This window comes from Pinus tabuliformis, chromosome 6 (genome assembly GCF_031772625.1).
Source record: "Pinus tabuliformis cultivar Carrire ecotype Pingquan chromosome 6, CPIR1, whole genome shotgun sequence".
NCBI classification, from domain to species: Eukaryota; Viridiplantae; Streptophyta; class Pinopsida; order Pinales; family Pinaceae; genus Pinus; species Pinus tabuliformis.
The window spans coordinates 468,533,095-468,550,216 of NC_142292.1; positions in this window are offsets into that span (position 1 = coordinate 468,533,095).

Genomic DNA, 17,122 nt, shown 5'->3' on the forward strand with positions numbered 1-17,122 from the left:
TTTTTGGGTTTAGTAAATATCAAGATGTAAATATCATTTTGAGCGTAAAGTTTAAAACTTTTTTACATGATTTTTTTATTCTTCTACATTTTTATTGAATATAGAATCAAGATAGATCTATGAAGGTTTCGACTAAAAAAATAATAAAATGTAAGAATTTTATTATTTTCACTACTTTCATATAGTATATACATAGTTAATTTTGGAATGTTTTATTCGTGATTTACTTTTTCTACACTAGAATGTTAATGCATACCCTTTTAGAATGTGAGGGGGGGAGGGTGAGGGAGGGGGTGTGGGTGAGGAGGGCGTGCCGGTGAGGGGGTGGGCAGAAATGGGGAGGGAAAAGGAGGGCGTGTAGGTGAGGGGGCAGGCAGAAAAGGGGAGGGCGAGGGCGAGGGCGGGTGGAAGGGTGTGCAGGGAGGTGGAGGCAGTGGGCGGGGCTATGTGGGGATGTCGGGTGGGCGAGGGTGCATGGAAGTGCCTAGTGTGTGAGGGGGTGGAAGTTGTGAGGGGGTGTGGGAAGAGTCGGGTAGGTGGGGGGGCGAGAGGGGGAGGGGAGAGGTGGGTTTGTGTGAGGGGGTGAGGGAGTGTGTGGGGGGGGGGGGATCCACACCCGCACATCCCTCTCGCCCACACCCACCCGACCCGCCTATACACACCCGCGCATCCCTCTCGTCCACACCCACCCGACCTGCCTATCCACACCCGTGCATCCCTCTCGCCCACACCCACCCGACCCGCCCGCCCTCACCCGCCCGACTGCCCACCTCGCCCCGCCGTCCCTCACCCGACCCCCTGCCTGCCGACTGACCCACCAGGGGCCAACCCGCCCGCCCGCCCGTCCTTTAGGGGTGGTTGGGCGATTTTTATTATACAAATAAAAAATTTATGATATATTTTCGTTGTTAATTTAAGTTAATATGTTTTTATTATTTATTGATTTATGTGTTTCTATTTTTCAGGAAAATGGCATCAAAGAAAATTTTAGTGAATCTTTCTGGACCAAAGACTCTTAAAGGTGCATCTCCAAGAAACATTGGTGAACGAACTCCACCTGAGCTCATGGCTACAAATCTTTCAAGTGCCTCAAGTGATAAGAAGATGATTTCATACTGAAAGAATTCAAAAGAGGTGAAATTTCCATCTAGAATCTGGTATGTGAAAGAAAGAGAAAGCACAAATGTGAATATATATATCTATATATTGATATACTGAATGATAATGGAATTTTTTAGGTGATGGGAAGAGTCATATATATGTGTTCGGTACCGGACACTGAAGCTGTTTACATACTTACAAAAGCTCCCAAGTCACATGAAAGGATTAAATACCGACTATCATATTCATTGTATAACACGAGAGAGGTATATACAAAGTTGTGTAAACAAATCGTAAATAAGATGACACAAAACATCGTAGGTATTGTTATTTATATTTGTATTTTGCGTTCTTGAAAGTGTCTTGCTATATTTTTTTAAATTTGTTTTTTATTGACATATGATATTTTGTTTGGCAGAATTTTGTTGAAAGTTGTTCAATTAGGTTGGAAGGCATTCATTTCATAGAGCATGATATAATGAAAGTTGTCAGCAGTTTTTACTCAGTGTCAGAAGAAGATATGGAAAACAAGCAAAATGTAGTAATTGATGATGCTAAAAAACTACATCCAAAAAATCAGAATAAAGGCCTCTGGTGGATAAATCTAGCAAGGGTAAACAAGTTAATTTTGAGGACGATGAAGTTGAAACTGACAGTGAAGCATATGTTGCCATTACTAAAGATGACATTGGAATTGAGAAGAGCCGTAAAAGACCAAAAGTAACAATTCCCAAGAATAAATCTGTTGGGAATGTTATGACGAAGAAAAGTAAAGTTGAATATTTTATAGCAGTCATTACTGGCAGTCAAGAACCTAGTGAAACTTCAAAAGAAAGCAGAGAAATCATTACACCAGGAGCTCATTTAGAGGATGGCATTATCAAAACAAAACAAAATGCCATTCGAGAGAATTTGACAAAGAGAAACTTAATTGATGGTGGTCGTACATTTCAACTTAATGTGAGACAAACCTATAAAGCAAGTGAAGGACAATGTCAATATCAAGTTAGAAAGCCACATCATCTGCATGTTCACAACTTGAAGACATTGATGAGGTACAATCCATGTGCTCATGTGGTTAGTTATGTGCTTCTTGTTGATCCACTTCAAGTTCCCAACAAAGAATCATTTGATAAGTCAAAATGTTTTGAATACAATTATTATGTGCTTGGGGGGAACCATTCTGTAGAAGTTCAAAAACAATTGATGGAGGAATATCCTAATAACCCATGTTTTGAAACAATGAAATGTATCATTTACGTTGATTTATCAGAAATAGAAGCAAAGTTAGTGGCATGGGATCATAATTCAGATAATGAATATAGGATGTCTATGACTTTCATCCAAAGGGTTAGATTTACTCATAGTGAATTTGAAGAAAAATGTGGTGGGGATAGGATAAACGTTACTGCAGATTTCCGAAAGGAATGTTGTATGGAAATAGGCTATCAAATTGAAGAGAAAACCAATTCAAAAGGTGGAAAAGGCAACAAAAATAATGATTTATTCAGAGGTGTTGATAACATTTTCCAATTGGAATTTAGAACTGGAGATGTTTGGAAGTTGATTGATAAGATTTTTAGCATGTGGGAATACATTGCCATTAAAAACTAGAGGGTCAAAAAGTCTAAGCCATTGATATGTAGCAACAGTAAATCAGCTCCTGAAATGAAGCAACTTCCAGACGATATGACTATCACACCTTGGAGGGCGATGCAAGGAGTGAAAGAAGAAATTTTTTTCAAAACAATATTATTTCGTGTGAGGTCAGGGGAATTATCATTGGAGGAAATGTCTAAAGAATTTCAAAAGTAAGTTTGTTGAATTATTTTTATTTATTTCTAGATTATAATTATATTTTAAATAAAACATGTTGTTCTTGGTAGTATTTGTTATACATATCATTATATTAACTTTTTGTTACTTTATCTATGTAGTCACAAAGTTTACATGAAAATTCAAGAACAAATGGTTAGATTGTTGAATGAAGATAGTTGGGATGATGTTGTACGCAACTATCCAGATTCAAGTTTTACATCAACATTAAAAGCTTTTTATCTTGCATTTAAAAATGTATCTTGATTTATATATTCATTTTTATTCACCTGTGTATTATTTTTAATTTATAACTTACACACATATTTGTTTATTTTATATAAGATGAGGAAGGATGATAATGGAGCGCTAGATAGTTTCACAACCTTTATTGAAAAAATAAAGATCGAAAGACTGAGGAAGCAGCGTATTAAGAATGTTCAACTTGATCCAACTCTTAATCATTTCATTTGGAATGGGCTAGACACTATTCAATATCAAGTAATGCAAGGCGACTATGAAGACATTGTTAAACTCATACCTAAAAGGGATTATGCCCTAGTCATTGCAGATATTCCTCATGGTTTCAATATTCCAAACATTGACTATGATACTGACCCTTATACTTATCAAGCTCTTAGTAAAGTGGTTGCGGGATTTGTAGAAGTCACGTCATCACCATTATGGAGATTTGTGACATTTCATTCAGACACACAATTGACAATGATATTGTCAAGCTTCAAGGGGAAAACAAATTCAAGGATGCAGCTTACATGATAAGACGTTTAAAATGTATATTTGATTAATGTTGAAAAATTTATTTATGTACAAGTTAATTGAACTTTTACTATTTCATGTTACAGGTAAAAGTTAAATCTTCTTAACAATGAAGATCAACAATTTATAAATGATTGTGAGTTCATTCATATTTGATAGTTGGGCAAAAAATGATAGCCATATGTCTATGATTTTTAATCGGGTAGATGGAAAGAGTCATAGCCAAATACTGACTTATGATGCTGTTGTGAGAAAACTAACATATGAAGACAAAGAAGAAAAAGGAGAGATAGTTAACATTTATCAAAAACCACAATTATTGATTAACTATCTTATAGACATTTGTTCAAATGAAGGAGATTGGGTTCTGGATTTATTTTCTGGCTCAGGTAAGTTTTATTATATGAAATTGAATTTCAATATGTTATTTTTTAATTAATATGTCATTGTACTAATTTAGTTCATTATTTCGTTTGTGCTTGATAATTAGGTACAACACTAGCATGTTGCCTTCAAAAAGGAAGAAATTGCATTGCAATTGAAAAAGATCCAATACAGTGCAATTTCATTTAGTAAAGAATTAATGCTCTTCAATTTCTTCCAGATGCAATGCAAGAAATTGGGTTGAAGAAATGGGACTTTAGTGAATCACATGTGGCAAGAAAGACAAAGGAACCCCAACCACCATTACATGGAATGTTTGGAAAGACATACATTGGGAGATTCACAGACATCAAAGATCCATTAGAAGAGGAAAATGAGCAAAAGGAAACAGAAAATGTTGTGGAAGAAGACAATGATGAAACTTTAGAGGACGAAGAGTTTGGATTTCGTGACATTGTTGATTAAATTTAAGATATGCTTGTAAATCAAGCTTTGCAATGTTTTGACTTTGACATTTTATGAGAAGAATAAACACTCAATTAGGGTTGTTATACGTTTAATATTTGTAATATATGATTTTCACATTGATTTTTAAGTTAATCATTATTTTTTGACAAAAAAGTGATTATTATTATTTTTTTGACATGAAATTCATAAAAAAACTATTATTTAACCATTTTTAGTTAAAATTTTCGTATAAAAATTGTGATTTTGATATGTCAATTCTAGCAAAAAATTATCAAAATGTGTAGTTTTTTAGTTATATTTATGTTAACAATGGTTATTTTTATGTCCATTGTTAAAAAATATTGTTTTTTACAAACAATTATTTCATGTGGATTGAAAAATTAATTAAGGATGTATAAATATGTAGAATATCGAAAATTCTAAATATCGACCTTCTAATTTAAAAATGCAAAACAATAAAAACCTCACTAAAAAAAAATTAAAATTAAAATAAAAAACAAGAAAATATGAAGAAAATGACCACTTCAAAAATGATTAAATTTACAAAATAATTATTTACATTTTATACATTAGAAAATTTAAAGCCAAAAAACAGGTCTTTTAAAAAAAGGGTGTGATGCAGAATACTCACTTTTTAAAATCAGCATGAAAATCACTACCATTCTAAAACGTAATGTACATAAAAAAAATTCAAGTGCCAAAAACTATGCTCTAAAAAAAACATGTGTGTTTTGCATCACCCCTTTTCAAAATCAGGTCACTTTTTTGCTATCTCTACGAAACGGGTAACAGTATCAATTTCCGTTTCAAAGTTTACATTGATGATTACAACATCAAGCTAGCCTAGCAGAAAGATATGTGCGGATACTAGTTATGACAGATAAGTATAAAGACAATCCGCAAATCGATGAGTTCATAAAGGAAGCACTCGGTCTTAACTCCCAACTAATGCAACAGAAGGAAGTTCTTTGTTAGAAAATCTTACAAATAAGTCCTTATGTGAGATCAGTGATAAGCTAACAAGCCAAGTTGTCGACATGAGACTTGAGTATGCCAAAATCGATAAAAATATTTCTGACTTTATCACTTGGCAAGAATCAGAAGAAGGGAGAAAGGCTGATCTTCCAAAATTGAAGGAATCACATAAAGACATCTTTTTCATAGATTGGGATTCTCGGCTCAAGCAAGAAGAAAGGGCAACAACGATCGTAGCAACAATAGAAAATAACATAATAGAAGTCATCAACGAAAATATGCATGGCGCAAACTTGGTTACAGAAATCATACCAGGATTTCTTCCAAATGTCAAACAATTAGAGCAGCAGTGGAGGTAGGCAGCGAAGGAAAAGGAGGAGGTGATCAGACATATGAGCAAGCTAAACTGGGAAGCGTACTGGCGATTATTAGTAAAACCATACAGCTAGTGGATGACCTTGAGATGATTAACAAACTCCACACAAGAAATGGTGCTAGCACTAACAGACGCTATATTTGTTGGGTAGTTGAAATATGCGATCAACCAACTGACGCAGCTCAAGCCTATGACAGATATTTGTGATCTCAAAGATCAAATGCAAAAGAGTTAGTCACTTAGTTTATTTTTATTTTAGTTTTATTTTCACATGATCTGAGGAAGGTCGTTTAAACCTCCTCAACTATTTTTGTAATAATCTATTTTAGGACCTATAGTTTAGTATTTAAACCCCTCTCATGCATTTAGAGAGGGGTCCATAAATTTTATCAAAAACATTCTTCGAAACATTGCACTTTTGTACTTTTGAGGAGGTTTTGATGGAATGAATGGAACAAGATCTATTTTCTCTTAAATATCTAGCATGCTCTACTGAAATGCATTTTTGTACTCTTAGAATATGTTGGATTGATTGAAATTTGGTCAATATTGCTGAAGCACATGAGCAGGACTTGTCATATATGGTACTTTTATCTCATGATCTTGTTCTATTTATGTATCAGGAAATACTTCTTCTTTTAATTGTTTTATGTGTGAAAGTATGAATTACAATTTAGCATTATTGCACTTTTGTATGATGTTGGCTTTGACTTTATTTTGAATACATGAACGATTTTATATGCGATATATCTTTCACAATCGTTTTGGCTAACTATTTATCCAAAACAACTACTATTAAACAATTTCATTTCTTATTGCAGTTGAATGATCTATATTACAAATTGTTGTAGGAAATCATTGCAGATCGCATATTATATTTAATTATTGAGTATATTTATATTTAAATAGTGTTTAAACTAGGATATATGCATGTGTTTAGTAGTTTAGATTAGATTACACTTAGCTTAAACATTCCCCAATTACATCATATATCACCCCACCAACACTATCAAAATCTCTTCTGGGAAACTGGTCCCATTATCCCCAGGCGGAGCCACTACACCAAATGAAAAAGGAGCTACTAACCAAGGTTTGGACCGGGTGGTTTCCCCCCATGTTGTAGCAATGATTTTTGGGGCTTCAACACCACCCACTTGTTGAGGGCTTCACAAAGAAAACCATCTCCACCCCCAACCCTTGGAATTTTCCTGAGACCACCTCACTCGAATCCAAAATCTTCCAGTGATCCAAAGCTCAACCAAGAATGAATCCCATCACACCATGGTTATCTGGAAATGGAAAGGAAAAGATGAAACAATTGTCAAAACTTGACAAAACCCATGTCAATGATAGAAATGATCCAAATACACACATGCATAAATCATTCATGCCATAAATCCAGCTAGAAAATCATACATGCAACTTTCTACCTGCAGGTATCCCCATTGAAACAACTTAATCCATCCTTTCCTTGATTTATTCTTGTTTTCCTTTTATTTCCTTGTCCTTCCTTTGCTTTCCTTGTCCTTTCTTTCTTGATTTCTCTTCTTGGTGGTCTTCTCCTCTCTAAAACCAATTCCAAAAATTAACTGACAAAAAGATGTGAATTGATCCTCATAATCATTTTTATCATTGAGGTCTCTAGTTTCTTCATTTTCCTTCATTTTTCCTTCAATTTTCCTCCTCATGCAAACCTGAGACCTTTCACCTTCCTTTTCTCCTATTTTCTATGATTTTTGTAAATAAATGTCAATTAATGCCTCTTTTCCTTTACCAATTTCCTTGTCCATAATAAACCAAAAGTGACACCCACAAGGATGTTTTTCCCAACATTAAACTTGGAATATGTGTCCCATGACCTTGGTCTTATATTTTCCTTTATTAACTTTATTACATGGATTTTTAACCCGGGACTATTATAGACCCCTCTCCTTTAGGGGAACATTGTCCTCGATGTTCAATGACACCTACAACCAACAAAACCACTAAAAACTAAAACATATTTCCCATGGATCTTTATAAATTAGCTCAATGTAGTATTTATAATGACATCCTATTGAAAACATGACAAGCGTACCATTTACTCGAGCTCTATAACACATCTCATTATGGTATTTACAATAACGACCACATTAACTTCAACCAGAAAATAACCACACTGTTCATGGAGCTTTATAAATCCATCTTAATACAATATTTATAATAAAATACACATATTTACATATGCAAATTTTCTCTAGCCAGAAAATAAAAGGATATGATACCTACATCCACAACAAAGTTTTCCAGAAACTAACACATCGACCCTCAAAGTAATACCAAGATTCACCTCCTTCCCAGGAAGTCCAAAATCCACTGTCAATGTAAAACCTGCATCCAATATCAAACGCTACAATCCTTGTGCTACATGTTCCTCCAGTGAACAATTATCGACTCATTTTTCAAGGGCACCCTCTCAATGTGTATTTGATTCCATCGAGAAATGCTAATGACAAAAAAAGATGTATTTCCCGACCTTCCTTTCTTTGCTACACAATCCATCGGGAAATCTGTTCACCCCCGTCTGTGCAGTCACTCACCTTCTAGGTTCCCTGACATCCCCTATCCTGGGTGATCCATCTCCTTGCAAGGTTTCTTTGTATCTAAAGGTTAAAAAAAAAGGCATATCCCTTCCTCAAAACCATCATACCGGTCATAGCATGCTCATGGAAATCAATGGACACTATTTGGTACTAGTGTCCCACAATGGCCCCGCTCCTAAATTGCTTTACCAACATACTAATGCCTATTCCAATTCCTTTTTCTGTTGCTACTAATTCTTGCAGTTAGTTTCATCCATCCTAAACCATGCATTTCCCCAAGTTCCTGTACCAAGAACATAATTTCCATTATATTAAGAATAAATTCAAATAAATTCAAATCATACCTCATTAGTGGCTTGTCAATAAGTTACACTTACCATTCTATTTACTTCTTGTTACAACAAGTCAAACTAGCTCTTTAATAAAATCATCATGTATAAGCATATCACATTCGGTTAGCTCAAAATGCAACCATCATAAATCACATGTAACCATCACAAACTAAAATCATAGATCACATGCATAATTAAACTAAAATAAAATACTTATCTTTCAAATATTGCTTTTCTTCTGCCTTTGTTATTTTTCCTTTGCGTACACACACTGAATCAGTTTCCAAACCCGGCAAGCACCCAGTGCCTTCTCTTCTCATTAAGAAACAAGGGAATCCAGAGACTAAACCTCCTCCTCCCTCAATATCAACAACAAGGGTATCTTGAGACTAAATTGCCTCAACCCTCAATATCAACAACAAGGGCATCTTGAGACTAAACTGCCTCAACCCTCAATATCAATAACAAGGGCATCGAGAGACTAAATTGCCCCAGCCCTCAATAGAAATAACAAGTCATCCAAAGACTAAACCGCCTCAACCCTCAATAACAAAAAAGGGTGAATATAGAGACTAAACCACCTCAACCCTCAATCTCAACGACAAGGGCATCTAGAAACTAACCACTCCAACCCTCAATAGCAACAATAGGGGCCTTGACAACTCCACACCTCCCTGTCCCATCACATTGCACAACACATGCACATACACAATGTACAATGCAACACATACAAATAAACCTCATGTATAACATGACACATACACCTACACCCAGTGTACAACAACACACATACACCTACACCAATGTACAACATAGCACATACATCTACACCTAGTGTACAACACAACACATACACCTACACCTGGTGTACAACTGATGGGCCTCCAAATTAGACACAAATTAATGCCCATCTAACCTTTCTTAGGCACATGAAGGATATATTAAATCTCTCCTTCTACACTTAGTAATGTTTTTTATCTTTAATATTTTCATTAGGAAGGTTTAGAGACAATTGCATATTTCTTCCTAATATTATTTATTTTTGTAGAATATTGTAAGAATATTGAGCAGATTATGAAGATTTGGAGGGGGAGATAATCTAAGGACTTTCTCCCTACTATAGGATGATCAAGATTGGATAGTAGATGAACAAAATATCATGAAATTATTGAAAAATTCTAGAGCTTAAGTGATTGTGAAAATCTAGGAATGTGTTCCATGTTATTTAATTCAGATTCCTAGTGTTGAGAATCAGATCCACTATTTGAGGAATTTGGGTGGGGAAATCTTTATCTTTTCAAGGAGAATGGTTCCTCATCATTTTTTATAAGTAAAAATTTGGTTTTTCTCTTGGGGCAGATTTTTCTTGGTCTTCTTATGGAGAAAACTTGTATTTTTGCAACTCCACTTTCATTTCTAGTAGGGATGCACTTGGATTGATTCAAACAATGAATTCTGGTGCCATTTTTAGCTTCTAAATCTTGGTCTCCTTCATGCAAATCTGAGAATCCTTGGGATTGGCTATCCCAGTATCCCCAGAGCCCTTTTTTACACTTTGTATTTCCTATTTTCACTTCTTATTCACTTGCATCTCTTATTCTTTTTTTCCTATATTTGCATTTAGTAATGATGCTTTGTAGGATATTTTTAAATGATTGAAGTGAGTTGTAATAAGAATTATAATAGTGATATTAATAATGATGAACACATTATGAATAATGGTAATAACTTTATTAAGGATAATTATAATAATAATAACATTTATAATATGGGTAAATTCATTAAGAATTGTAATAATGGTATTATGAATCATAATAATAATATGAATAGTGACATTATTGCTTATAATAGGAATAATAGTTATTGTGTTGATAATGATAATTTTAGTAGTAAATGGATGGACAAGACTAACAAAAGCATTTCTAACTTGAAAAATAATAGGAATAAAAGGGTTGCCAGTATTTCTTCTTCTAGTAACAAGGTTATTAATTTTTCCAGTTTTGTTTTTCCCCCTTCTGTTTTTAAAGTTTTGAGCAAGGGTTTAAATTTTGCCTTAGCCCCTAGAAAAATCCCTGTTGAGGACATTATTTGTGATATTGAGTTTGGGATCCGAGGTTTACCTGATAGGATCAAGGATACTATTAGGCATGATTGTGCAGTGGCCTTGAGAAAGGCTAAGCCGCCTAAGAGTAACCTCAGCAAGGAAGAATCTTTAGCTCTCAGATCCTTAAACTAGAATAAGTATATCATTGTTCTTAAGGCAGACAAGGGTGGGGCTGCCGTCATTCTTAATAGGGATGATTACCGCAGCAAGATGTTGGATCATCTTCATAATAGTGGTAGCTACAAAAAGCTTCCCAAAAATCCTTTGAAGAAGGTGGCTAGAAATGTGGCTGTGGCCATAAAATCCATTGGCTCATTGAGTTCCTTGCACCATAAGCTCATTGAAAGCAACCCTATTACCCCCAGAATCTATGGCCTCCCCAAGATTCACAAGGAAGGTGCCCCCTTAAGGCCCATCGTCAACACCATTGGAGGCCCTACCTACCTTCTTGCGAAGTTCCTTGCGTTAAAGCTTAAGCCCTTAGTTGGTCGTACGGAGTCCTTCGTAAAAGACTCTGCTTCCTTTATTGAAGAACTAAAGGATATTAAGCTTGATCCTGGGGACATTCTTGTTAGTTTTGATGTTGTCTCCCTGTTCACTTGCATCCCTATTAATGAGGCCATGGATGTGATCAACCGCCGAACAGATCTTGACACGGCCAGGTTGGTTGAGATCTGTCTCACTTCCACTTTCTTTAGTTTTGAGGGAGAGTTCTTCGAGCAAACCTGTGGGGTTGCGATGGGCTCACCCCTATCCCCTATTGTTGTGAACCTGTTTATGGAAGATTTTGAGTCCAAGGCTCTGAACTCTTCCCGACTCTTGCCCAAGTTGTGGAGAAGGTATGTGGATGACACCAATGTCATCTGGTCTCATGGCCAGGATGAGCTTGATCTCTTCTTTGATCATCTCAACAAGCAATCCTCAGCCATTAAGTTCACCAAGGAGCAGGAAGTTGATGGATGCCTTCCTTTCCTTGATATTCTTATTTCTAAGAATAGTGATGGTTCCCTCGCCCATCAAGTTTTTCGAAAGAAAACTCATACAGAGCAGTATCTTCATGCCAGTTCCCACCATTTCCCGGCTCAAAAGATGGGTGTTCTCAATACCCTTGATACTCGGGCCCTAAGGATCTCGGACAAGAATAGATTTGAGAAAGAAAAATCCCATTTACTTGATGTCTTTGTTGAGAATGGTTATAGTAGATACATGGGTTAGAGGGCTTTCCTTAAAGCTTCCAAGAATTCTCGGTCTAAAAGAGAACCGAAAGAGCGAATTCCAGGTGTCCATCTTCCGTATGTTCAGGGGACCACCGATAGAATTGGAAGGATTCTCAGGAAGCATAGTATCCCTGTGACCTTTAGGCCCCTGAACACCATTCGTATGTCCCTCAGATCAGCGAAGGATCCGATTGACCCTAAGGATATGAAGGGCGTTTATCTGATCCCTTGTTCCTGTGGGACCCCCTATATTGGGGAGACTGGTCGCTCCATTAATCAAAGGATTAGCGAGCACGCAGCGGATCTTAGACATAGGAGAGCTAAGTCTTCTGCCTTAGCTGAACATGCTGAGAAAACCAATCATCATGTTTGTATTGAGGAGGCTAGTGTTATTGCTAAGGTCTCACATTTCCATCATCGAAAATTTAGAGAAGCGCTTGAGATTGAAAAGAGACAAAGCAATCTCAATAGAGAGGATGGCTGGAAAGTCAATAGGTGTTGGGTCCCTGCTCTTTCGTCCTAGTCGTTCTTCCGCCTTCCTCGTTAAGTTTTTTGCTTTTATCTTTATTTTTAATTATTATTATTTTATTTTTATTTATTTATTTATTATTTATATTTCTTTATTTATTTATTATTTTATGTTATTTTATTTTTATTATTATTATTATTTTTATTTTTATTTTATTTTTATTTTTATTTATTTATTTTTATTTTTATTTTTATTATTATTATTTTTTTACTACTACTATTATTATTATTATTATTTATTTATTTATTTTTTAATTTATTTATTTATTTATTATTATTATTATTTTTTTTTAACATTATTTTTAACTGATTTTATTTATTTAATATTATTTATTTTATTTTATTTAATTAATATTTCCCTTTTAGTGTGTTTATTTATTAGTTTTATTATTTTTTACCTATTAGCTTTTAACTTTGATAATACTTAGAAATTAGATTTCATTTCAATTGATTTTATATATATCTTTTATGACCTTAAGGTCCTTTATATAACTAATCTTCCATTTAAATTCTAATCTAATTATTTTTAACTAATTTTTCTAACTAGCATAACATCTTTTGATATTCTTTATTTTATTTTGTTATTATAAGGTCCTTTATGCACCTAATTTTCCTTTTAATTATTAATTATTTTTAATAATACTTTTAAATATAATTGCTTTATATATTTTTATTTAGACATTAAAAAAAAAAATGATATATTATAAGGTCATGTATTTATCTAAATTCTAACTAACTCATATTTTTATTAATATTTCTTGAATACCCTCGATAATATTTTATTTATTTTTATAGATACTGGTCCTTAATCTTACTAATTAACCTAATTTAATAATTTTGACCCCGGTCCTATTGTCAAACTAGACGTTGGTCTAGTTAGCTGTTGGAGGCTCTGCTCGCACTATTTAGCATGCTACGCTGGATCTGTTTCTTCAACTTGTCCTGACGATGAACCACACTAGTTGGTTCGAAACGCGTCGACAAATGGTACTCCATGTGATTTTCGCGGAAAAATCTCTCACAATCTTGATATGGATCACAGAAGCCTGAACTCTTTAATTGAAGTGAGTTGTTTTTGAGGTTATTTAAAATGTAACAAGAATTTTTAATCCTTATAATATCTTTTAAAATTCATATTCATCATTGAACTACTTGGATTGGTTTACTAGTTTACAAATCTAGAATTTTTGGAAGTCCCTTGTAGCAAAAAGTGGTAATTTTCTGCTATATTCCACTTGTATTAGGTCATAAAAACATTCAAGTTAATAATAAATTTCACCCCATTTCATTTTCACTTGATTAGGTTAGTCATTTGATAGGTTAACTAGCTCACTAGTTCTTGAAATTTTACAGTTTTTAGAGTAGTAATTTTATGTGATTTTTTAGCACGTGTTAACAGGGATATTTTGGAGTGATTCCACTTGGAATGGAGTCATAATACATCTTACTTAATAAAAAAAATTGTCCCATCCCATTTTCATTTGATTTACTTGGTCATTTGGTGAATTATCTCCTACTATATCAATTTTGTTTCCCCTGTAGCAATTTTGTTTCGCCTATAGTAACCTCTTGTAGAACTCTTGTAGCACATGTAAAATTGACCATATTTTCTCCAAAATATTAGTTTTTGTCTCTTAGGCTTGAATCATGACCGCTAGGATCTAAATCCATGATTGAGGAAGAATAAACACCAATTAGGACATGCCTTTTTACAAAGTATATTAGGACTATTTATTTGAATTCATTCTCTTAGAATTTCAATTACAAATTATTGTTCATGTCTAGGATTAATTTCTTTTAAAAGTAACATTTCCATTTCTACAATTAGTTTAGGATTTGATTTCATGAAATTCACTCCATTACATCAAATCAATGAAATAATTACACATTATATGCTGCACATATAGCATCGACACCTCTTAAGTTTGTACAAACCCCGGGTTGAAATTAAGTTGGTAGACTTGGGAGTTACAACATTTTTGCTGCAATACTAGGGCTCATCACTTTTTGGCATCATTTATGGGGAGGTTTCAAAGTATGCGTTGTTTTATTCCCTAGTTGATTCATTTCTTTTACTTTCCGCAAAAACAAAAAAATTGCATTAGGGATCTTTCTTTTCAAGAACAGAAAATTGCATCGCATTAGCATTCTTATTCAAAAAGAAATTAAAAGTAATTCTCCAACACCAACCCCCCCCGCCATTTGATCATGCAGTGCAATAAGAACCACATCACCATCTACTTTTACTGTTAAGAAGAAGATGTGGCAGAGAAGATAAAATAAATGAATGGAGATCATAACAATGAAGAAGATCCTCTTGGATTTCCCATTCAAGATATTGATGTCAGTGTGCATATGAAAAATATCCCTCCATATTTCTTTCCCAACTTCCATGGTATGAGGTTAGAGGATCCATAAACCTTTCTCTTTGAATTTGAAATTGTTTGAAGATCTTATGGTTACTTATCAAACACTCAAAAGTTGAGATTGTTTCTGACAACATTGAAGGATAGGGCTCTTAAATGGTTTATGAGTTTTGGGACTAGTTCAATAAGATCATGGAATGATATGCAAAATGTATTTCTTGAAAAATATTAGGATCATTATATTAAAGAATAAATATTTAGAATCAATAAAAAAGAATATGAGATCCTTGATAATCTAATAAAGAAGTTCATGTATAATTTTAAGAGGGAAAAATTACATCATTTAGGATCTGACACACTAAAACTCCTCTTACTTAGAACAATCAGGGATGAGTGGATTGATCTCCTTGATCTCATGAGTAGACGTGATGTATACCGATTATCATTTGAAGAAATTTGTGAAACATGCAAAAAAATTTCAAGACGAAGGGAAAGAGTAAGTAAATCAACATCAAGATCGGAAAGCCTACCTAAACTTGGAAATTTGTTTGATAACTTTAAAACATAAATTCTTATCAATCTAAGAGAACAAGTAGAAATGTTAAGAATGCAAGATGAGGAAAAATAATATGGTGATATTTGTGTTGTCCATGCATAATCACATGCTATTAAATATTTCCTATCATTACCAAGGTTGAAGGAAGTTTACCAAGAGGAAAATGGTGCAAGTCAATTGCCAAAGAAGATATGTTATGTAGCTCCAAGAATACTATGGCAGACTAGTCAACTTAATATGATGCAAGAACCTAATTCAAAATTTCAAGGTTATGCACATCCATATCAAAGTAATTGGAACACACTCTTTCCTTGACAACCTTGGCCATCTCGACCCCAAAACCAATCTTGGCAACAAGGTTGGCAAGGACCTTATGGGATAAATCGACAATATCCTCAATATAATCCATAACCAACTCCATGTTATCCCTACCGTCCACTTCCACCACAACCACAACCCGAACCACATCCATCTCAAATATCCACTCCCACTGAACTACATGTACCACCATTTCCAAACCCACACAGGGAAGTAGCTCAACCCACTTACAATGTTGATGTACAACACTTCCGAACATTTCCTCATAATCTCAATGGTATTCATCATAGCTCAGGAAGAGTATTGAAAAAAAAATATTCTCTTGATGTCATTGAAGGACAAAATTCATAAAAATAATATTCAAATGAGAACACCAAAGAATTAAGGGTTTCACTTGATGAAGAGCAGACATCAGAATAAGAGATTGAGAAAGCTCTCTCATGTTTACCATTAGATCCTCCATGTGTTCAATAGAATAATCTGCAAAAAGAGGAATATTTCAATGTCATGGTAGAATAAGACATGAAGAATGATCTATATGAGCAAGCGGACCAAGGGCATCAAAGTTATATTGAGGTTTGGTTCCAGAAAATCAACAAGATGGAGCATCACTCTTTTCTTCAACAATACTTGATATCGTCAAAGTCAAAGCATTTGGTCTCTAAAATTTAGGTACATCATTTGGTCTCTAAAATTTAGGTACATTTAGAGCCTACACATGAGTTTATCTGTCATTTTGATGTGCACATGGCTCCATTGGAAGTATTCCTATACTTGAAAGAAATTTTGTTTTTTCAGGTAGAGTAGGATAAAAAAAGAAAAAAGAAATGGAAAAAGATAAAAATAGGAAATGAATAAAATCTCAGGTGAAAACCTCTTTTGAGGTGCCTGAGATTGGCTCACTGATTGAAAACCTCCATGAGGCAGTAAATGGGTTGGAAAAATAAAATAAAAATCCTAGGTGAAAACCTCCATTGAGGTGCCTAGGCAGACCTGCTAGTTGAAAACCCCAATGAGGTAGCTAGTAGGCCTAAGAAAAGAGAAAAAAATAAAAAAAATGAAAAGAAAAAAAATAATTTTCTCCATGTATCTCTCTCTAATGAATGTAGGTGCTCTCCAACCTTTGCAAGCAACAAAAACAAGTTAGCACCAAAAGAAAAAGTTGGTCAAAAATCTAGTCAAAGGAAGTTAAAATTGGACTTTATCCTCCTTTTCTCAAATGC